This window comes from Ixodes scapularis, unplaced genomic scaffold, assembly GCF_016920785.2.
Source record: "Ixodes scapularis isolate PalLabHiFi unplaced genomic scaffold, ASM1692078v2 PGA_scaffold6__148_contigs__length_123643588, whole genome shotgun sequence".
In the NCBI taxonomy this organism is placed as follows: domain Eukaryota; kingdom Metazoa; phylum Arthropoda; class Arachnida; order Ixodida; family Ixodidae; genus Ixodes; species Ixodes scapularis.
This window is the reverse complement of record NW_024609881.1, coordinates 88,237,788-88,261,683: the sequence shown is the minus strand read 5'-3', so window position 1 is coordinate 88,261,683 and position 23,896 is coordinate 88,237,788.

The window sequence follows — 23,896 nt, the reverse complement described above, 5'->3', positions numbered from 1 at the left end:
CTGGTTTCGGTTATAAAAGCAAAGCAAAACGCTCGTAGTTCCCGCCCTCAGTACACGTTGGACATCTTCCACACTTTTACACCGGATAACTGAATTAACGAGAATTTACATTCACTACTGAGGTTACTCTCGCCGCTTACTCACCGTTGAGCAGCGGGATGAGCTGGCGACAAGCCGCGGATGAAAGGCTTGAGCATCAACAGCCCAAGCGCACTCGGTGCCGATGCGGGCGACGCGGGTTTCTGTCAACCGGGAGGCCAGCACAAACCGTGACCATTCCAGCTCTTCGTCATGACACGATGTTGCAGAGAGCAGGGTAAAATACAGCTACACGGATCACCGAAGCAAACGACTGCTATCTTAAATCTTGGCTTGTGATTGCGCCTTTGTAGTAGATCATCTTATTCGTTTTGCTGGAGGGACGCAAACGACGGGCATAACAAAATCGCTTGCATATTCCGCATATCTCACAAAAGCATTTACCCTGTCACCTTGCGAAAAGCGCGAAACACGGAGTCCGCACCGTCCTAAGCTTCCCGTTTTTTGCCTGCTTTAGAGCAGTTTGTACCTGCTAGTAGATATGCCCACTGAAACTGAAGCAGGGCTGTGCCAGAGAGAAAGAGACAAAGTTGAGAAAATTTGCTGGCTCTCCAATTTCTCAACTCTCAAGTGATTGTACTATAATAAATGCACCAACGCGTCTTCCAAAATAAAGAAAGAGCACTTCGTTCACAACATCAAAAATGGTCGCAATACATGCATCTGTGGGCAGGTAGGAAACCTTGCCCTAATTTATTCACGCCGCATGATTGGCGCAACAAACTCGTTGCAGGACCGAATCATCTACTCGAGCGGTGTGCGTCGCTATGCAAACGCAGTCCAACACGAAGCATAAAAAACGGCAGATTTAAGTCAACAATCCGGAGTCCATTATTCAATTAAAACAACGTAATTTTGTTGAAAACGCCCGCTGCTTCTTACTCACGGTATATGTTGGGATAGTTCCACAGTTTGAAACGGAACGAAGGAAGATTTACATTTAAAAACGCTCGCTGCGTCCTCCCGGACCAGCTGGACCGGATCAGCTGACGACGACGGGACTGTACCCGTTGAACCTCCACCACGCAACAAACAATTTGCGCTCCGTGTTAAAAACGTGGTTCAAACAGACCCGGAATACAAAGCACCGCACCACACACGACGAATGTTTCAGCTCTTTTTCGCATCGCCGGGTTGCACCAAACAGAACGAGATCGCCGAAGTCAACGCCGCGCTGTCGTGAACCTTGGCTTGTGGTTGCGAACTCGTGGACCCTGTGACTCCCTTTGCTTTCAAAGCACACACGACGATTACGAATGCTACTCTCCGTTTTCCAGGAACATCACAGGGGCACTTCTCCGGTCACGTCTTCACTATGTGCTCGCAAACTCCGAAGCTCTATGCGAAGCTTCTCGCGTCCCGACAAACCGAAAAAATAGCGGCGCCATGCGTACTTGCCAGATTTTCTCCGGTCAAACAAAAACAACGAAAGCCAACCGGCGCTTGCTTCCAGCGTACATCGGCGTTGCGCTTGCGCCGTGGCCAGGTCGCTTGCAGTTGAAGGTTGAAGCAAAAACGAAACCAACTGCAATGTCACGTGTTCACATCGAGGACGCGCTTTTTATATCCATTTTAACTGTTTGAAACGAATAATTAGACCCATAACTTTATTTGTGGTGTCTAAGAAACTGTTATCAGGACCCCTAAACTAAATACAAACATGGGCGACATGAGGGAAGCCGCATTGCCATCGACCAGAAGATGGCGGCGAGCATGGTAAGGGCGGGTTTCGCCAACGTCCTGCGACATGGCGCAATTGCTTTTGGTGCATATCTGTCTCCGAGACATGTTTCTTTCCGCGGCATTTGTCTCGACGGTCCTTTCTAAGTGTGTCCCCATGCATTCCGGTGCTTCGATAGCCGGCAATGCCGTGGTCGTCGCCGGGGGCGATGCGTGTTATCGAGGTCGGCTACACGGTTATGCGTGTATGACCGAACCAAAACACGTTTTTTACAACCTCGCATGATTTCTGAACGAATTATCCGTTACCCATCGTGTAAATTTATGGTAATTTGTGTAAATAGCGTGTTTTTCACCCCAAATATTCGCCAAATACACGGGACTTGCTAACAGTGTACGACTTACCGCTTAAACCGATCCAATAGACGAGGTGGTGAAGTTGCGTTACTGCTCTGCGACAATGCTGAATGTCAGTTACTTGATTGTTACAGTTTGATTACGCCTGACTATGAGATACTCTCTTTCTGTTTAAATAAGACAGTATATTCTGTTTGTTACCGGCCACCTGATGGAGATATCTCGATATTTTTAAAATTCTACGATCAATTTCTGGCCTTCGTTGGTGAAAACAAAAAGACCTGAATTGCTGGAGGAGATTTCAACATCGACATGAGTAACAATAACCAATCTGCCAGGTATTTTAACACTACAATAACATCTAATGGTGTTGTCAACATGATTAATGTTCCGACTAGAGTCACAGCCGAATGCCAATCCGTCCTTGATCTGTTTATTACAAATTCATTGCAGTCGTACGCTAAGGCTGGAGTTTTAACCTGCAGCGTTAGTGACCATCTCCCTGTGTTCCTTTGTGTGGAAAGAACTCAACTAGCAGCTAACAATGGCCCTAAAATTCTATACCAATCAATTACGGAGGAAGCCCTTGATTCTTTCTGCGTTGCATTGCTGCGGGAAAATTGGAACAGAACAGATACATTCAGTGAGGCGAATGATGCTTACGTTAAGTTTATTGACATTTTCAAAAAGCTATATACCGACGACGTCCCTATTGAAGAACGTAAACGCAGTTGAAAAATAAGGAAGTCGTGGATTACATCAGAGCGGCGTAAAGAAATAAAAATTAGAGACAGGCTATATAGATGCTTCCTGAATACTCGTGCACCTCATGATTTGACGACGTTTAAACAGTACCGAAATAAATTGACAAAGAAACTGCGATCTGCGCGCACAGAATACCACTCCTCTCCCTTAAGCGATAAAAACAATCGCCATGACGTGTTATGGTCCAGACTAAACGAACTATTAAATCGTGGTTCTTCGCATGCTCCTATCTCGGAACTACGAGTGAATGAAGCGGAATCGTCTGGAGCCGAATTAGCTGAAGCTTTTAATGATTTCTTCGCAAGCCTGACTACACGTGCGTGGTAACTTGTCGGCTGCTCTCGAATATGTGAGCATTCGAAATGACAAATCAATGTTTCTACAACCGGTCACCGCTCCTGAGGTGATATCAGTAATCAAAAGTATAAATAAAGCAGTAGCTGTGATATTGATGGTCTCCAGATACGGCCTGTAAAGCATGTAGCTGATATAATCGCACCTATCCTCACTGATATATTTAACACCTGTTTAGAGGCAGCTGTCTTCCCATCAAATATGCAAAAAGCAAAGATTACAGTACTTTACAAAAAGGGAGATAGAAATGATATGGGAAATTATACGCCAATTTCCATCTTGCCAGTTTTTTCAAAGGCATTTGAAAAACTTTTGCACTCGAGACTTTCGGGATTTATTGATAAGTATAACTTGTTGACGCCACACCGATTCGGCTTTTGTAAAAACAAATCAAGTGAATTAGCATTACTTGAACAAAAATAATATATACTGACACAATTTGAAAACAAAGCCATCGTTCTTGGTGTATTTGTAGATTTTTCAAAGGCTTTTGACTTAGTAAATCTTGAAATTTTGGTTAAAAAGCTGCACTGCTACAGTATTCGAGGACGGGTTTTATTGCTTCTAAAATGCTATTTATCTAGTCGAAAACAGATTGTCCAGATTAACAATATGCGCTCAAAGGCGCAACCAGTACTTTGTGGTGTGCCACAGGGCAGCATATTAGGGCCACTGCTCTTCAACGTTCATCTTAACGACATTGTCAATATTAGCCCCAGAGCCAAATTTATAGTATATGCGGATGACACTAGCATATTTTTCTCTGGCCATGACATTCATGAACTTATAGACCGATGAAATAATACAATGAAAACACTCGAGAACTGGTCGGCAGCTAATGCTATGCAAGTAAATGAAAGAAAAACAAAGGCGGTTATATTCAGACACAAAAACAAGCCCGTTCTTACACATCCAGAAATCTTCCTTATTCACGTCGTACAGAAGAGGTAGATAATTTCAGGTGTCTCGGTATCATATTTTCCGCCGACATGCTATGGGACGCTCATGTAAACTACATCCAAACAAAAAAAGCGCAAATTACTGGCATAATTGGACGCATTCGATACCTCCTTCCCGCACATGTTAAATTGCTTCTTTATAATTCACTGTTTTACTTACACTTAAACTATTGTCAACTAGTGTGGGGGACAACTACATCTTCAAACCTACAGTGTATTCATTTATTACAATAGAAATATGTTCGCCACATCTATAACGACCCTTATTGAACACCAAGTTCAATTTTCTTTCGTCGTTCTCGCGTTATCAAGGCACACAACCTATACAGATATCGTTTGAGTGCTCGCTATAAATTAGAAACACAGAGAAATGTAAGTAATATAGGCAATCTTTCCCAACTGCAAATAAAAACCTCTAGTTACTGTACAAGACACAAAGAGAGCTGGGTGGTCCCTACAACTCCACTAAACTCCGGAAAAGAATGTCTCCGTTATCTTTTACCATCCCTTTTAAACAACTATCACCACGTTCATTTTGATCTGTACACTTGCAGATATAGTGAACTTCGCGCAATTAACGAAGCATAAAAACACACATATGTATGTCTTTGTGTATGTGTGTATATATATATGCGTCTATGGTTATGTGTATGTACGTGTATGTGTTTGTATGTATGCGTATGTGCATATATATGTGTGTTTATGTATGCGTGTATGCGTTTGTATGTATATGTGTATGTATATATATATATATATATATATATGTATGTACCTGAGGGAGGCTGAGGACCAGTCAAGCTGCTTGGACAGCTTTTTTCCTCAGCCCCCGCCATGCTTATAAATGGTAAATAAAGCTGCTATTATTATAATCATTATCATTATTATTAAAGCAAGTCTGATAATACACATGGAGGTCACAGTGGGCTATTGATACTGATCGGCAAGGTCAAGAAAGAACTGTTTTATGAACGTTAGTAATTACCTTTAAAAAAAATTGGTTACAATGCTTTATGAGTGTTCGCGTGCACGTCACATAAATAAACGCCAGATTTTCAGTTAAAAAAAGTACTGCGATCGAATGCGAGCTACTAAGGAAAGCATGTTTTATTGAAATCCTGACAACTGGGCAACTGCGAATTTGTAAAATCGTCGATTAGCCCAAAAGGTTAACGATCGCAGGAGCTTCCTCGCTAAAAGTTGCTATTGATGTGCGCTGACCCCAGGCTAAAACAACTAACCCTAGGCCCTACACAATATGTATACCTTTCTCTTACATTTTCAAACATTACCACGCTCGAGCGAAACTAGAAAAATTTGAATTTGTGTGCTAAAAGTTATATCGTAAAATCGTTGATTACTAAATAGCCCAAATATCACAGGAGCTACCTCGCCAAACGTTGCTGTGATTGTGCCGTTACAACTACCCATATACACTACGTCGGACGCATACGTTTCGCATCAATTCTAAGACATTCTAACGTTCAAACTAAGCTAAGAAAATGCAAAAACGTCATGCTAAAAGAACTAAAAGTGCTAATAACTCTTGGGCACATCCGAAAATCCGAGCACCACTACGGCCATACGACTGATGCTGTCTCACGTGTGTTAATATTCAGATGATTGAAAGCGCTCTTGCGCCAAAGGGGTATATAGTCTCCTTTTTTTTACATATCTTCATGTTATATCTGCGTCAGAAAGCACGTAGAAGCCCCAAATTGTCGGAAGGCAGTGGCATATTACGACCGTCACGACTACCGCGCAACGAACAAACCCGCATCCACCAGCTCTGGGCGCTGCTATCTATCCGGTGGAGACACGGCTCTCGTGAGGTCACGTGACGAGTAGTCACCTTTTCGTACAACATGGAGGCAACCGGGAGCCACCACTTTCAAACTTCCGGTTTATCATTCTAAGTCCCTCTACTTCGTTGGAATTAGGCGATGTAGAGGTTGCGTGGACTGTTTGTGGTGCGTTTGTTTCGAACTTGTGTCCCTTCCGCTCGATGAACTGCGCTTGAAGATCGATGGACTGGTACAATGCATTTCACAAGTAGCGCCCCCCCCCCCCCCCCCCGTCCTTCGCAGTGATGATCCGTGTCACAAGTTCGTATATCATTTTCACTTTCTATAAAAAAAGGACGGCCGACGGGGCGATTGGTTTACGCCCTGGTAGAATCCTGCCAGTGAATGTGACGCTATACACAATTCTAAAACAAGCGATTTAATTATTAATCGGGATTTGAATACTAGAAAACTAAATAAAAGGTTCACAAGCGCCGAGGGGCTTTCACAAACATGTTCCGCAGTTCTTCACTCAGCCGATGTACAGGTGACCAAAGTAACAATGCTAGATTTGAGCAGATAATCGAACAGAAAACATGTTAACCTGGGACCTAAAATACCAATGCTGAAAGGCTAAACCAATTCGAAATGAATTACGGAATAGTGAAAGGCGAGAGAGAGAGAGAGAGACACAAAGAAAGAGAGTGAGAGGGGAGTAAGTGTCTCAATTTGTCAAGTGTCCGGGAGTGTCGGGGGGGGGGGGGGGGGTTATGAAAGAGGGTGGACCCGGTTCAGTGTCGCATCCGGCAGATATCTTCAGGAGTCTCTTTCCTTGCTCAAGCCGGTCAAAAGACAGAAAAAAGAGGAAGAGAAATTTCACGAACACAATTTTAGTTTCTATTTTCCTGTTCCTTAACAGACATAAAGTCAACGTTTTTAATCACATTCCGTTTGTTCAGTCTTTAAATGGAAAAACTTTAATGGAAATCCACGAAACCATGCAACCATGAAATAGAATGATGGGCTTTGAACAAAAAAGTCCAGAAAGGTTCACAAATATTTCGGTACGTGCACTTCTCAGCGGAACACTCGAGTACCCGATGGTTAAAAACTACAGAAGAGTGCCATAGACTAGCGATGTTTAGAAATCGATTTAGCATAAAAAGTGCAATGCGCCCAGATCAATAAGCAAGTGAAGTGTCACGGGTATTGTTCCTGTGAGGATCAGATTTTTTAGTAATTATCATTCTATGGTTATGTTTCGGTTATTTTCGTCTTCGTTGTCGTCTTACAAGAAAGTGGCCCAGTAAAAAACCGGTTTCTATCACTTTGTGCGGTCTAAATATTTAGTAGAAGCTGCCGTCGGTTGATAAAAAGAAGCGAGAGGACCCTTTTGTGCCTGACTTGAATGTTCCGGTGAATGTTCAAAAGCGGAACCCCTATACTGCGTTCACCATTAAAGGGACCCTGCAATCATATTTAAGCGTCTACCTTTTTTGCGGTTTCCACGTCTCTTGAAGTTCGGGCAAGCCAGCGGGCACGGAGAGAGTAACTAAATATCAGTGCGTCATATTTTAACCGGACGACGCAGAAACCTCCTCGACCTACGAGGGCGATCCGCGGTACCGAAAGCGCGCAAAATGTGACTTTTTTGGTCCTGGGCTCACTACTCGTCAGACCCGCTAAAAGCTTCTTTTTAGTCGAAATACAAAATATAAATGTCGCGAACCGTTTCAACTACTTATAAAAGTAGTTTTTGTTCACTATTTTAGATGAGAAAAGAAACAAATGCAGTTTATAAAATACGAAAACAAGAAATGACCCGTCGACATATCCGCCACCAAGCGGTGGAAAAGGCGGCGCATACTAGAAAGAAGTAGTGGGATCAGGCGCTGACACCGAAAGGTCCCGGATGTACGCGGCAGCGCTGCGGTCGTATGGGCAGGAGGATCCGACCGGCTCCGAGCCTTCCGAAGGCCGTCGGCAAAATGCTTTGTCTTGCGGTTTGGCCGTTTCGCGGTATGGCAGCGCGAAGTGGCTCCCACTCTGAACTGATCTTTACCCCGTGTTTGCTGTCGTTTATGGCCAATGAAGTGTCATACCGAATTAGTGTTTAATCACGCAGCAAAGGCAATGAGAGCCGCTCTGGCTGCCCGCTGCATACAGCCTGTCCAGAACACGCTTTAGTGGCGCCCTCTCGCGCCGTCGACACGGAATGCGGCAGCTGTGAATGCTCGCGATGAGCTCACTACCCCTCCTCTAGTTCACGGCCGCTCGAGCAACCAAGGACGTCTTGAGGGAGGTTATTTTTTGCTTGTTTTTGTAATTTTGATTTGCCTATAACTTTTAAAATAAAGCGAATTTCAAGAAAATAAAAGTTGCACTGAGTTACTACGTTCAGTGCGCTCAGGTTTGGTGCAAATTAAAAATTAGTAAAAAAGTGCTTGCAGGGCCCCTTTATGCTTATACTAGAAGCTCCGCCTTTAGCGCGAGATTTCTGCCCCTGATAAAAGTCTGAACACGCAGGCGATCGCAATCAAATCGCTGCGGAAGCCAGCGAGCTCGCGCGAGAAGGCGGAGCTTTTAGTCTCAGCTTGGAGCAAAGTAGCAAGGCCTCCAGGGACGTTGAAGCTCTCAGGCATGACTTCAGTCTTCAGAGTCTAGAGAACGAACATTCCCCTTCACCGGTGCTAAGGGGCATGGTGGACAGGATTTGCAGGAGGCAGTTTCCATTAGGATACAAGGCCTCCAGGCAAATACAAGTTGCCTGTACCGCTGAGACGCTCTAAGAGGTGCGGTCCCTTCAGATCTGTGTCCAATCCAGAACTTCTCCAGGCAGTTTATATAACAAAACGAATGCTCCGCAGTAGTAGAAAACGTGTACGAACTCGGCCACTTTCCAATCACAGCGCAGAAGGGCGGAGCCAACCCTAGCCCTTGGTTAATCAAAGCTTACGAGGGCGGGGATTTTTCCCTTTCTTCTATCCCAGTGTGTACAAATTTACCCACGAACAAATCACAGCTCAGGAGGGCATGGCTTCTTCCCCCTCTCCCATCCCAGTGACCAACGGCAGGCCGCGGTCATCGATGGCCCCACCCAAAGGGTATTTGACAGTGACAAATCGGAGTAACGTCCTCAGGTGTGGAGTAATGTCCGCGACGCGTCCCAGGCGTGTGGGAAAGGCGCGTATTAGGGCCTATCAATCACAGCGGTTGTAAACACCACGCGATTTCACGGCGTTGGAGCTGTACCCACACAGGGCGCTGAAGCTATGTGATTTGAATTGCGGCACGGGAAGGGGGATTTGCGGGGCGTCATTGCTGCGGTCACGTGACGAAGGTCATGTGATATTTTTTTAATCGCTGCGCGGGAAATGTATTGTTCGCTAAAAAAGGTTCTGCGTCGTCTAGGAACTGACCCAGGTGCCTCGTACACAGTAGTCCGACACTACTGCTTGAGCCAACAGCACAGCGTTTCCTCGACATCTTGACTCGTGCTAGTTATTCATTTCTCGCGCGCGGGCGTAATTCGAATCGTGTTAAAGCTGTCCAGCTACTTGGTTTTTGTAACCTGGTTCAACAAATCAAGGCCTAAATCGTTGGTGTACGTCAATCATTAAACGCCATCAATCTGTTGCCATCCCCTTAGTAATGTGTTGACTTGAAGGCTCAGTTCACATGACTCGTGTGACATCCTCCTGAGAACGCCACAGGATTTGGCACTCTGGTCCCTTAGGAAGTACGCGGTCGAGCTGAAGACTCTGGGTTTCTAAGCGGCGCTCATCTGGTGGTAAACGCTTTCACCCAATAAAGTTTGGCGTCATGAGACGGTCCCTTAGCAACAGCCCGTTTCCCTAAATCAGAGATGGAATGACGGTAAAACTTTGAAGCTAGCGGACCGTGCTAAATCTTGGCCCACAGTAAAGCTTTGAAATGGCCCTGCTAAATTTAAGGGCCCAGCGCATAGATTTGCAGCTCAAAGACCGTTTTAGACCCAGTGAATTTTCGGATAGGGGCCATCTAGTGTTACAGCTTTGAAGTGCTCCTTAATTGCTAAATCCGCTGACATCTAGTGGTAAAATCTTTGACCCTCTAAATTTGGGGGTCATCAGACGGTCCCTTAGCTCCAGCTGGGTACTGCTAAAGTTTTACTGGGGTGAGGTAAAACTTTGAAGCTCACATGCCATGCTAAATTTTGGCCCAGCGCGAAGGCTTTAAGTGGTCCTGCTAAATATTGGGGCCCACTGCAAAATTTTGAAGCTCTGAAATCGTGCTGGACCAAACAATTTTGGAATAGGCGCCATCTAGTCTTAAAACTTTGAAGTGCTCCTCACTAAATTTGTGACATCTGGAGGTAAAAGCTGCGACCCACTAAATTTGGGCGTCATCTGGTGATCCCTTAGCACGGACGTGCCCCTGTTGCTATGGGCGTCACCATCTGTAGGTAAAAGTTCCAATATCCGCCCAGGGATTATTTTCCTTGGTTTACTAAAAGGGATAAGCTTGGGGCGGTGTTTAAAAAATCGAGCCTGGTGCAATTCCTGGATAAAAATTTCAAGTATTCGCATAGAGCTGTTTGTCCTTAGATGACTAAAAGATGAAAGCCTGGAGCTGACATGGTGAGAAACAGTTTCAGGTATGGAGAGGGGAGGCATCTATACGCTACTCATAGGAAAACAAAAATAGAACTTCATTTTTTTATTTTGTACATTCCAGGTGCTTTTATGCGCTCTTAATACTTATAAACCAAATATGTCAAAGCACATATTTCAAGACATACCAATTTCAAAGACTCTGCAAATTGGTGAATATTTCGGTGCAGAACATGGAACAATAGATATAAGGAGTCGCCAAGCAGGGTAAGAAAAAAGCTGAGATCACGCTTGCTAACATAGAACTGCATATTAACGAAGCAACTATTTACAAACATAAGAAGAGAAGACATTTAGCAACACAGACTTTAAAATAAAATTAAATATTTAAAAAAAAACTTTGGAAGACACACGTTCGGTGTACAACTGTAACACTAGAAATAAAAGCCACCATACAGGGTCAAGAAAAAGTTTGGTTCTCGCTTGATAACATAGAAATGCCTATTAACAAATCAACTATATAAAAACATTACAAGACATGTAGCAACGCTCACTTCAAATAAAATGAAATATTTACAATCGTTTCGAGACACACAATTAATTCGCAATAAGAGCCACCGCAGGGGGCTCATAATGGTCTATTGATCTGGAATAAAGCTGTCTAAATAGTTCAGCTAATTATCTACCGTGGTGATCGGACAGCGTCCCAATACATAACCTGCACTTTCCGCGGCATATTCGACAAGACTGTCTGGGTACTTGTACAAGGAATATTTCATCATGAAGACGTTGGAACCATAATGATATTTGAGCTGATAGAATAAATCATTCAGTAGATAGGAGAGGTCCTCGGTAAACTGATCATTGCATTTATATTTTAAAATTTTGATATATTTTTGACCTTGCTTCGGGCTCCGGATTCCCTTGAGATGCGGCAGCATCATTTTGAAGCCCACCGCAAACTACTCATGCTCATCCAAGGGGTCGCTATGGGAACGTTCTTGATCCACTAGATGCATTGATATTAGGTAACAGGTCTGCAAGTATTTTAGAGTGGATTTCACCATTTTTCGTTGTCCGTAAGGATAGATCGTTACACCGTCTTAACAAACGAAGGCAAGTGTCGCCTCTCCCGGGGGACCCGAGGGGTCTAAATGCACCCCGACATCAGCTCAACCACCAGAATCCCCTTTCCCCGGACACGGGCTGAGCCACACACAGCCATACGTGGGTGAATGAACGCTTCATTGCTCGGGGTTCGTGGTGACGCCAGTCACCGAACACCTAACACCTCAGATGGAGGCGCGCCTTGCGGGATGGGTTTTAAAATGTCAGGGGAAGAATTTGTGCCACACTCTGTCTTTGTTACATCTGACTTTAAAATCAGCATAAAACTGAAACTTACTTTTCCATGCAGGAATGCTTATTACCGCATGCACCCTTTTGTAAATATATATAACACTGTCTCCCACTCCTGCACACTCAGACGAACGGACTAAACGATTGAATGTTTTCCAATTACTAATTTCATAAACAAAGCCGTGGCAGGAAAAGGGTGCTCTTGGTGCCGAAGGACCGACTTCAACAGCTCTCCGCAATGTGCGCGAACCGCTACGCAAGCTGCCATGTTTTTTTTCGAGTGCAAGAGGACAGTGGTGGAGGTCTTCTCGGAGTGCCCTTCAAAGCACATCTTCTATTAGATTAACCAGGATGTAGTGAATCAGCCGCAGCTCCTTAATCTGCAGCTGCGCGCAGGCATCCTGTTCGCAGGGTACAATGCAAGAAACCCCGTCACGGTAATTCAGTGGAACGGGACACTACTCGCGACCTCACCCTCCTGAAAAGTCCGACGAAGGCCACGTGGACCAACACCCACAACACGCTCACTAGTGATTGCACCCTCATCAAGATCATACCTTCACGCAGCCAACTACAAACGATGAAAATAAAAATATTTATTATTATGCAATCCCTGACTGGAGAAAATTTCGTGAGGACACCGACCCGCCCGATTCCTCCCCCTTCGCCGACTACCACAAGTGGATCCGACATATTCACTATCGCACCCAGCTTCACTCTCAGAAATTGCAGCAACTAGACGATGCACCGGCGAAGGACGCTCATCTTCTCCATCTGTGGAAAGCTAGTCAAAACCTCATCCGCAAATGGAAGCGCAACAAGTGCAACCGCCGCCTACGCAAGCGCATCTCCTTCCTCAATGACGAAATAGCCACCTACTCGGACACTCTTACGCAAGAGCACTGGTACTGCACCTTTGACAAACTGAGCAATACCCCCCATCTAGCCACAGCGTGGCGTCTCGTCCGCAGTCTCGTTAATCAATCTCAGTCCAAGACAGCCGCACGCACCTCCCTAAACAAGCTCTTCGAACAATATACAGCACCTCATCAGCTTGTTCAGGCTCTCCGTGACACGTACATCACCACTCCCATGCAGCCCGCATACAACCACTACCCCGGGCGCAAACCTGACGACCACTCCTTGTCGGAGGACATCACAGTCGCCGAACTCAAACAGGCAGTAGCGGAAACCCGAGTCAACAAGGCTCCGGGACAAGACAAAATAACACCGCAGCAGCTGCTCAACCTCACAGACCAGGATTACAAGCACCTACTTAAACTCATGATTGAGTCCTGGTGCTCTGGATTACTCCCAAACAAGTGGAACACGGCAATGATCACCTTCATGCCCAAATCGGGCAAACCACATGATATTGAAAACCTTCGCCCCATTTCACTCTCCTCATGTGCGGGAAAACTTATGGAGTGAGTCATCCTTCGCCGACTCAACACTTACTTAGACAATACACAACACATTCCACGCTCTCTCATTGGCAACCGGAAACACATCTCGACTCAGGACACGCTCCTCCAACTCCAGGTGGAAGTATTCTCCACCCCCAGCACTGCTCAATTGAAGGCAATTTTTGCAATTGACCTCAACAAGGCTTTCGATAACGTTCATCACGACAGTGTGCTAGAAGAGCTCCAGGCAACCAAATTGTGGGAAAGGTTATAGAATTATGCCTGATACTTCCTTCGCGGACGTACATACTCCATAGGTTTAGTGGAATAAAATCCACTACCTTCGACCATTCCCAACGCGGCATTTCATAAGGTTCAGCACTCTCGCCTACACATTTCAATCTCGCCATGTGCCATATACATCGAGCGCTAGCTCGCATACCAGACAATATACAACACCTTCCACACTCTCTCTAAGACAATACACAACACCTTCCACATCTCTCATTGGCTACCGGAAACACATTTCGACTCAGGACAGGCGCCTCCAACTCCAGGTGGAAGTATTCTCCACTCCCAGCACTGCTCAATTGAAGGCAATTTTCGCAAATGACCTCAACAAGGCTTTCGATAACGTTCATCACGACAGCGTGCTAAGGGAGCTCCAGGCAACCAATTGTGGAAAAGGTTCTAGAATTATCTATGATGCTTCCTTCGCGGACATACATACTCCATAAGTTTAGTGGAATCAAATCCACTACCTTCGACCACCCCCAACGCGGCATTTCATAAGGTTCAGCACTCTCGCCTACACATTTCAATCTCGCCATGTGCCATATACATCGAGCGCTAGCTCGCATACCAGACATACACTACACTATATACGCCAACGATATCACCCTCGGGATAAATCGAGGCTCAATAGGACACATACAGGATACACTACTGCACGCTCTCAACAGCATCCAACAAGCCGCAAACCACATAGGCCTACAGTGTGCTCCTAATAAACCGGAACTCCTCTGGTTCAGAATCCGCGCTGGGAACCACCACAGATCTACCTTGAACAAAACGGTACTCCTATCCCACAGCTTAGTAGCATCCGCCTTTTAGGACTCCCCATCCAGCGTGATGGCGGTAGCTCAACCACGGGTAATCATTTCATCAAACGAGGCGAACATGTTCTTTACATGCTCCGCCGCGTCTCCACTACCTCTCGCGGACTTAAGAAAGGAGCATGATGAGGCTCTGCGACGCCTTACAGATATCCCGCCTCCGTTACCACCTCCCGTACATGAAACTCACACAAAGTTAAAAAAATGAAACTGAGTGCTCTCATTCGTAAACCTGGCCATGGGCCTACCCATCACTACTAGCACCAACCGCCTCCTCGATATGGGCTATCACAACACCATAGATGAGCTCGTTGCTATCCACAAACGCCGTCAGGAAATCCACCTCCTTCTCATCCCCCAGGGAAGACACATACTCCCTTAACTGGGCCATAAGGTCCCATCCTCACCTCCCCGAAAGCAGCAGCTCTCCCCATGACGACCCGTTCACATCTTATCATAGCACCACTCGCTCGAGGCATGCTCCCGATGCTAAATTTAGCACGACGCGTTCAACGTATTGCCTTTTTCACACGTTACACCGCCTACACTCCTCATCCCACATACCTCTATACAGAAGCCAGCACGACTGATACCGGCACGGTCAAAACGGTCACAGATCATCCTTTCAGTACAATATACATCGCCGTTCTTCCTTCCATGGACCCATGCTTGGCGGTACTACAGGCCATTGCAGCGGCTATCACATATACCTCCTCAGGCTCTTTTACCTCGTGTATTCCCATCATCTTCACCGACTTTATGGCCACCTGCCGGCGACTCATACAGAACTCGCTTCCACTTGCCATCGCAGAGCAAATAAAACGCGACCTGCTATCACCCGTTGAGGTCGTCTGGATCCCAGGTCATAGGGGCACGCCGTGCAACGAAAAAGCACACCTGCTCGCCCGCGAAAATCTCCACCGGGGACCCGACATCCCCAGGTGTGCCCAGACGTTTCCCGTGGCTTTACTTTCCCTCCAGTCACATAGACAAGCCCGTCGAGTCTCCCCCCCCCTCCCTTCACCATCCCCCACTCCGCCCTAACCCCACCTCCCTGTCCTTACCCCAGGCTTGAGCGGCTGACTACGGCCACCACATTATATGATCAGTTTACCTGGCTGCGAATGGAGGACGCCACCAGAGGGAGCCTGAACTGAGGTCCCCTGCTCATATTCTTAGGCATAATGAAGTTTCATCTCTCAATATCTCATTGACATTAGCCAGCATCGGCGTCCGAATGATTAGCTGCAGGACGTTCTTCATCCTGCAGCAAACTTAGCTCTTGCCAGATATCGGCAGAGTGAGCCTGTACATCCTTCAACACAGTGATATTTTTAGTCAAGAACACTTGCAGTCTACCTACTGCCGAGCTTATTGTTTGAACGATAAGCGTCAAGATACAAAGTCGAGATACGGTCATTTTATTTTGCAGATGTGGAGCCAGAAGCAAGCCTCCATCTTGTTGAAGGCAAGGATGCCGCCCCTGAGGCTCGCCGGGTACGGTCGTGCATAATCGCTTAGATTTAGTGCCAATCTTGGCACATACTCCATGCTCTGCCGCCAGTGGAGCCCAGCACGGCGTCAACCGCGATCCGAGTTACTGCTGACCATGTGAACCTCCCCCCGCGGTCGAGTCTTTTCATAAACATCATAACCGACGCAGCCATGTGCGGTAAAGCTCTTCTGGAAGCCAGTGTCCAACTGAGCCTTGAAAATGGAATTGGCGTCGCACGCGGCGTAACGAATCTCCATGGAGGACGTACAACTGTTCTCGTGAAGAACATTCGAGAGGTGTCGAAGCACCTAACCGAGGGTACCAGCGTGGGCCACGTCGAGGATCTTCAAGCGCAGCCGTGGTCATTGCAATGTCTGAGGAAACCTTGTCGTTACAGCTAATGTCGTACCCAGATATGTTTTTCAGGTGGTGTTTTGCTTTGCTCAAACCGTCGAAAATGCAAACAAAAAGAGGAAAAGATATTTTACAAACATAATTGTAGTTACGATTTTCCTGTTTCTTAGAAGATAAACCTTTTTTGCTAAATCCCGTTCGTTAAATCTTTAAAGATGGAAACTTTAATTGTGAACTATGAAAACACGCAATCATAAAATATAATAATGCACTTTCAACAAAAAAGTCCAGACAGGCCTACAAAATATTTTGGTACGAATATTTCTCTCCGGTACACTCGGGTATGCAGTGATTAAAAAAATTACGGAAGAGTGCCAGAGAATAGTGAGGTTTAGAATACGATTAAGCACAAAAGCTGCAATGCGCACTAGGGCAATGAGAAAATAATGCGTCACGCTCATTGTTCCTGCGCAGATCATATTTTTTCAGAAATGATCGTGCTATGGTCACGCTTCAGGTTTTTTTCGTTCTTCGATGCCGTGACTCGTTTTACGAGAAAGGGGCAGAGAAAAATACAAGTTTCTATCATTTTGTTGGGTATAAGCATGTAGTGGAAGCCACCGTCGGTCGATAGAAAGAAGCGAAGGGACACTTTCGGTGCTGACTTAGATGTTCCGGTGAATATTCAGAAACGCAGCCCCTAGCAAACGCTCCTGCGACGTTGAAGCTCTCAGGTATGCCTTGAGTCTTCGCACCATCGAGAACGGACGTCCCGTTTTAGCAGTGCTAACGGATATCGTGGCCAGGATTTGCAGCAGGCGGCTTACGTTAGGATACACGCCATCCGGGCAAAGACAAGTTGCTTGTACTGCTGAGACGCGCTAAGCGGTGCGGTCCGTACACATCTGTGTGCAAACCAGAACTTCCCCAGACAGTTTATTTAACGAAACGAATTCTCCGCACAAGCTGGATATTTGCTCTTAGTCGAGGCTTGCGTCATAGAGACCGACGTCGTTGGCGACAACGTCGCTTGCGCCTAGAAAGGCCGATGCTGCCAGACATGAATGAGCCGTCTTTGTTGGAGCCCTTGGTGGCACGCTTGAAGCTCTAGGTCAATAATCATTCTTGAAGAAAGCGTCAAGCGACAGCTTGGTTATTGAACTCATTACTTTCATGACTCACATGCTGAACGGAAGATTTTAAGCATTACCCACTGCAGGGATTAAGGAAGCCAAGTTGGTATGCTTTAAAACGAAGTGATAATGAGACTTCCTAAGTTGCTGCAATGGTGCATATGCTGCCTCGTTTCTCTCGCTTCTTTTTTGTTTTTGTTTCTATTAAATGGTAAGTGCAAAGAAAATCCTTAAGCAGCCTAATTGGGACAAGGAAGTCACAAAACAAATCTTGCTCGAAAAAAAAAATTCTCTTGCAATATTAAAGGACCAGTGCAACGATATTCAATTGGAATGTTCTTCACTCTACATGAGCTTACTGGCACACCTGGGACTCAAGGGTACCCACACGCAACGCCACTGGCCAAGAAACTCCTTTGTTGGGGTGTAATTTCATGGAAAAAAGCGATTATTTTCATTCAATCTCTCCTTTGCAAAATTTTATGACGAAACGTGGGGATCGCAGTACACCCAAATGACGATATTTGAATCCGGTTCGTAGATTGGACCCGAGCATTGCGTGGGCACTCGACTTGGGCTCGTGATAATTGCTAGCTTGAGAGCCATTCGGGTAGTGACCCGTGTCCAATCGCTGCAACGACAACAGCCGAGCCATAACAATGTCTGGAACTCAGCGCGTGTCCTGCGCTTTGCCAACCCCAGCGCGTGGCTATGATCAACACTGGCGGTATATAATCGGCTCCGGATCACGTGGCCGCTTGTTCTGTCTGTGAGTTGAGGGGGTGAACGCTTGTCGTTGTTCTTAAATTTTTTTCTGGGACTTCTATTGCGTGGGGTGAAGAAGGAATGCGTGTTTCATAGGTCATTAACGTTAGGGATCCGTTTTAAGCGGTATTTGTGCAAAGTACAAAAATTGTTGCATCGCTCCTTTAACGTCACAGGACGTAATTTAGACGGACTCGCAACCTCTTCAGATTTGAAACTCCCGCAGTTTCGACCCGCGCGGAGAAGTACGCGCCGCCCCTCGCTCTTAGATTTGCTCTTGGATTGACTTGGCTGCGGAGTTGAACGATGTACACAGCGTCTCGATTTCCTGTGCGTCTTGTCTAAGACACGCCGCTGAGGCCGGCTGCTAGCAACGAAGACGGCGCACCGCCTGAGCCTTCCGAGCCTGCGGGGCGGTTGGACGACGCCCGCTGGTAATTGAACTCTAGCTGTTCTTTGTTAGGCGGGACAAAGGACTGCGTCTCTGCTACCTTCTCACGCGAGACGTCGCATGCTTCGACGAAGTCGCCACTGAATGGCTTGGGTGTTGCTCTACTGCCTCAATTTATCAAAAATGAATAAAGAAAGTTAGTGTTTTGTTGCTATTGACTCTTGCGATATTACATGCAAACAGGTGCCGCTGCGGTCGCTCCCAGCTAATGCCGACGGCCCGCGAGTGCGTCTGCTGACTGTAGGTTCCGGAGGTCGCCTCCAAGACTGGTAGCCACCGCATCACGGATCACACCGCCTTTTTCGGTAGCATTTTAAATCCAGTCGTGCTCCAGATCGCCTAGAGAATGAGGGCGCCCTATTGAAAATCGCTCTGATGGGACTTCAGGAGTTTTTTTAAAGGGTGTAAAGGCGACTTCAGGAATTTCCGATATGTTTGAAGCGGGCACCGATATTTCCGGGTGGGTTCGTTGGCCCCGTCAGAGGCTCTCCTGAAATGTCTGAAGTCTCCTTTACAATGGCTTGAAATGTCTGAAAGCCTGTCAATAACTTTTGTAATGGGGTCGGGAAAACTTTTAGGCTTCTTGAGATGTCTGTGCGGCCACGGCCGAGGTGGAGCAAACACATTTCGCGGAATCAGAACATAGCTACTTTTTTTAAGGACAGAACGAGCGGGATGATAGGAATAATTAAGCTTGAGGAAGAAAACGAGAAGAACGCGTACAACAGCAAACTTTCATGGTTGTCCGTCCTTCTGGTTTTCTTCCACAAGTTTAATTATTGTTTTTAGTATTAGTAAGTTTAGTAAGTTAGTTATTATTGTTTGCGATGGGGAAAAAATAGGCGTTTGGAGAATGCCTATCGTATGTGTGTCCGGTCAAATTTTTATTACTGCCCTTCCATCAAAGACGAGTCGCCTCCTGGACCCGTCTGTCACTGCCCAGGTGTTCGGTCTCCAAGGAGGCCACTGGGGATGACCACCCCATTTAGAGAATTGACGAGGCGCCGGCCTAGCGGCTTTTGCAAGCGAACGCAATCCCGTCCGCTCGGTCTGTGTTTGCGAGCCTTGTAATTTAAAATTAGGAGGGAAAATGAGAACCAATTGTGTATGTGCGCAGGGCGCATTTCTCACTGGCTCTGGGGGGGGGGGGAGAGAGAGAAGCAGGGAGGTATGGGAAGATAACAGTTGAAAATAGAGGCGAGGAAGGGGTGGGGAATGGCCGAAGAAGAAAGCCGGGAGGTAGAGAGGGGTAAAACAGGAATCCAGCGGGGGAAAAAGATCCCCGTTGGGCGAGGACGAGTCGCCGCACCGGTTGCGCTGGGGGAGGGAAGCTCGGGAAAGCCGCGGAAGTCATTTGTCCCTTTTTTGTCGCCTGGCAAGTTCTCCGGTTTGATGCGCGCACCCGGTGGTCTATTTGACCGGCCGTGCCATCCGCTCCCCCACGGGCTTACGGCGATTTGATGAGGCTGGTATCCTCGAGAAAGGTGAACATGATCTTTAGAGCTCTTTCCTTGGTGCGTCTGTCGCCTTGTGGCAGCAAAATCTCGTCTTTCGTTCCGCAGGGAAGGCCCAGCGCTGCAGGGGATGCTGTCATGGCCGCCCTAGCACCGTCGTGCTCCGTGCAGACGAGGAGGAGGTGCGCCATATCTGTCCGTTCCCCGCAGTTCGGGCAGCGTCGGTTGGCGTTTCAACGTCGCGGCAAACAAAAAAAAAAAAACAAAAAAAAAAAACAGCGGAGCCGCACCGGCATCATGGCGCGGTTGGTTCGGATGCGGTGTACGACGGCATTGACTCGACAACTCGTGCCCCGGGGGCGTATTTCCAAAACCTGGCCGTTCCAGATCTGTCTCGGAGCGGCGTGCTCTGATTGGCCAGATTACCTCCGCACAAAATTTTGACGGCGACGCACACGCGGTGCCGGTCGCCGGCAGGAGCGTCTGCTACAGTCCGGCGGATGCTTCGGTGCCGTGGTGACTTGGTGGACGCGCTGTTTTGTAGATTACGCGTTGTTTTGTAGATTACGCGTTGTTTCATCTGTCAGTGCATACCCACTGAGTTATTCCGCATATCACGCGGATAAAAGTCGGTAGCAGAAGTTATGCAGCATGCAGATGTCCACAGTTCAATGTTCAACTGCTCCAACCTCGGCGATTCTCTGCCCAAGCTCGAAGGAAGTAGGCCTCGCTGCTCTGTTCCGTAATTGAAACCGTGTAGACGTGGATTGCTTGCAGCGCTAATGCGCAGTGCTTTTTAACCATATTTCAAGAATCATGAAGTAGAGCCCTGCACACGTGTGTGGATTGTGTCTACGGTTTCCGTGTGGCTCTTGTCAAAGTAAGCCTTGTCGCCTTCCTACGCGCCCGCGTACCGTCTACAATGCTGTCAATCGTACTGCTCATGCTAAATCAAATGGCTGTTTTTCTTGCTCTGAAACGCAATGCAGACTTTAAATCCACTGCAATGCTTCGCAGCTGAATAAACACTTGTTTGTCGCTGAACAAGATTGCCATGAACGGATTTTCTTCCGCGGTTTTACGCCCCGCAAGTGTTTACTTTTTCTGCCGTATTTTCCCGTTTTATTGTACAGACTGCTTTGATTTGTACCAGTTTTAGGCTATTTTGCGCATACCAAGTTTTGTGAAATTAAAAGGACGCGAATTTGTTTCAAGCTGTTTGTTTCTTACGCCTATCATATTTTCACATCGTGTTTCTTTGATCAGCACTGGAGGTGAGCTAGGACTGCTCCATTATGTCTCTTTAACCCCAAGGAGCAGAGAATGAAGTACGATATAAAAACCCATGCAGAACTTGGTTTCAAAATATAGGGACCTTGTCCTGGTGCCTTTTTGTTCACTGTTCCCTTCTCTGCACTTGATACATAGGTATGTGACCTGTTCAGTTACATGAAATGTCACCTGCCCTTTCAGCCTGTTGAGGTCCATGGGGATTAGAACGGAAGCATTAAAGCCATCTTCAGAATTACTTGTGCATCAAATCCTGTTACCCACGAGACATTCTTGTGTGAATCTGAAGTCCATGCTATTGATAGCTTCTCCATGCTAGTGATAGACTTCAGCTACAGTCTAGTTTTGTCATCTTTATTTTGGTCCCATCAATTTCCAGCTACTGATGTTATCACTGTGTAATGCTGAAGTTCTAAAGGCCCCATAAATTACAGGCAGATCCAGACAAGATCCAGGACACTGAGCACAACGAATGCAATGCTGCTGGTTCTTGCGACCAGCGACCAGCGACTCAATCGAGCAGTGACGCACACACCCCTAACATGCCCCAGGCCGAGTCCCTAATAGCAGTGTCCCATTAGAGCAACAGCAACAAACGACAGCGACAGACTACAATGAGCGACATACGACACCGACAAACAGCCTGTCTGGCGGAGTCCACTGTCCCACCTGGCTGACACGACGCAGAACACGGGGACAAGGAAACTTGTTTCCTAGTGGGACTGGAGTTGTCAACAAAACACTTAAAAATACAGAGACAAACAGAGTATGGCGACACGGTTTTCTTGTTTTGCTCTTTGGGCATCAAACACGCCGACAAACACGGTGAAAGTGGAGACAATTACTTTTTTCCTTCTTTAAAGCTTCCGCTTGTCTTCATTTGCCGTTGGCGACTTTCCGAAAACAGTCGTGACAATCGACGCCCAACTTTTTCCGAACTAGAATCCCTGAATCGTTCCTTTTTTGGGTCGTTCGAAGCATTCCAGGTGAGTGCCACAGAATTTCACGTCGATTTGGGGACGTTTTTAACTTCATATCCGAATGACCGAGGGCAGGCAATTTATGGGGGACAATACGGGGGTAGTTTTATGGGGTGCAATCACTGAACGGATGACAAGTCTCTCGTTTTGCCGGAATGGCTTGCCGCGGAACTGACGAAACGTGTCCTACTTTGTGATGAGCAGTCTTACTTTGGTGTGTCTTCGCACATGAGTGAATCAATCCTGATGCAGGGGCGTAGACCTCAGCATTCTGAAGCACCACCTCGCGCACCAAGTTTTTGCAAGCATACCAGCCACAGCAAATACCGTTTCGCAACACAACCACTAGCACGCAAGCCGCGCCCACGAGCAATCTAGGAATCGAAACTGCGGGAGTGGGAACAACGGTGGCCGCCAACGACTGAGTCACGGGAGGAATGGGAGGAAGGGTAGAAAAAGGTTGGGGAAGACAGCAACTGAAGGCACAAGCTGGTGAAAAAATTAAGTTTGTCTCTGAGAGATGTTCCTCGGTGCGACTGCTTGCTGCGCTTCAAGTTCAACGACAGACAACAACTCGTCCGTTATCAATGGTTTGTCGACGCTTGTAGCAGATGTTGGTCGTTGCAGTGGAACAGCATCAGCGACACAAAACTTTGTGATGTTGCCTGACAAAAATCGGCGTTTGTCGGTCCAGTGGGACGACGCTATAAGAAGTTTCTACTCAAAGCACACGAATCTATGCTATACACCCCTCGCGAGGCCTTTCCCAGAATTAGCAACACCTTCCCAGATTGACAATCATGGATGAACCCGTGGTCTCAATCCTGGCAGTGCTGCAGCAGTGGAACGCGGGCACCGCAGATGCCTGTTCTGCTTCGACGCACTAGCATGTCAGTCGAGGGAGACTCAAAGAACTCCAAGTTGGGACGTTGCGACGAAAGCAACATTTTCTCCCCTCTGCTAGGTATCTTTGCTTGAACTTCTAAAATGGGCCACACCGGGATCGAGACAATCTGCAGAAGTACATGGTGGCTCCTATGACGCATCTTGTAACGCCTTCATCTCAATTGCCATTCTCCAGTAGTTCTTCTAGGCACACTCTTCAGAAGGTAATCAAATGTGCATGCACATGCTACATCAGAGTTCCAGGTGCTGTTCGGGGTCTTGTATCCGAGAAATATTGCTCGACAGTCACCAGATATGTTGATGAACACCAGTGTTGCAGGCAATCATCTGCCAACAAACCGCACTTGATCATGCAGACGCTTGCTTCCCAGAGGTCGATTACAAAGAACTCTATGGTGCAGCCCGATCCTGCCCTTCAACCAGGCCTTTGGCATGTTCCCTCTACTGTGCAGCATTGCAGATGCTTGAAGTAGACTGTAGACTGCCTGCCTGATAGGGAAAGAAGGACCAAGCAGTCAATCCAAGCCACTTTGGAACCAATGTGCAGAAAAGGAAATTCAAACATGGAGATGTAAAACATGCTGTATGCAAGCCAGATGGT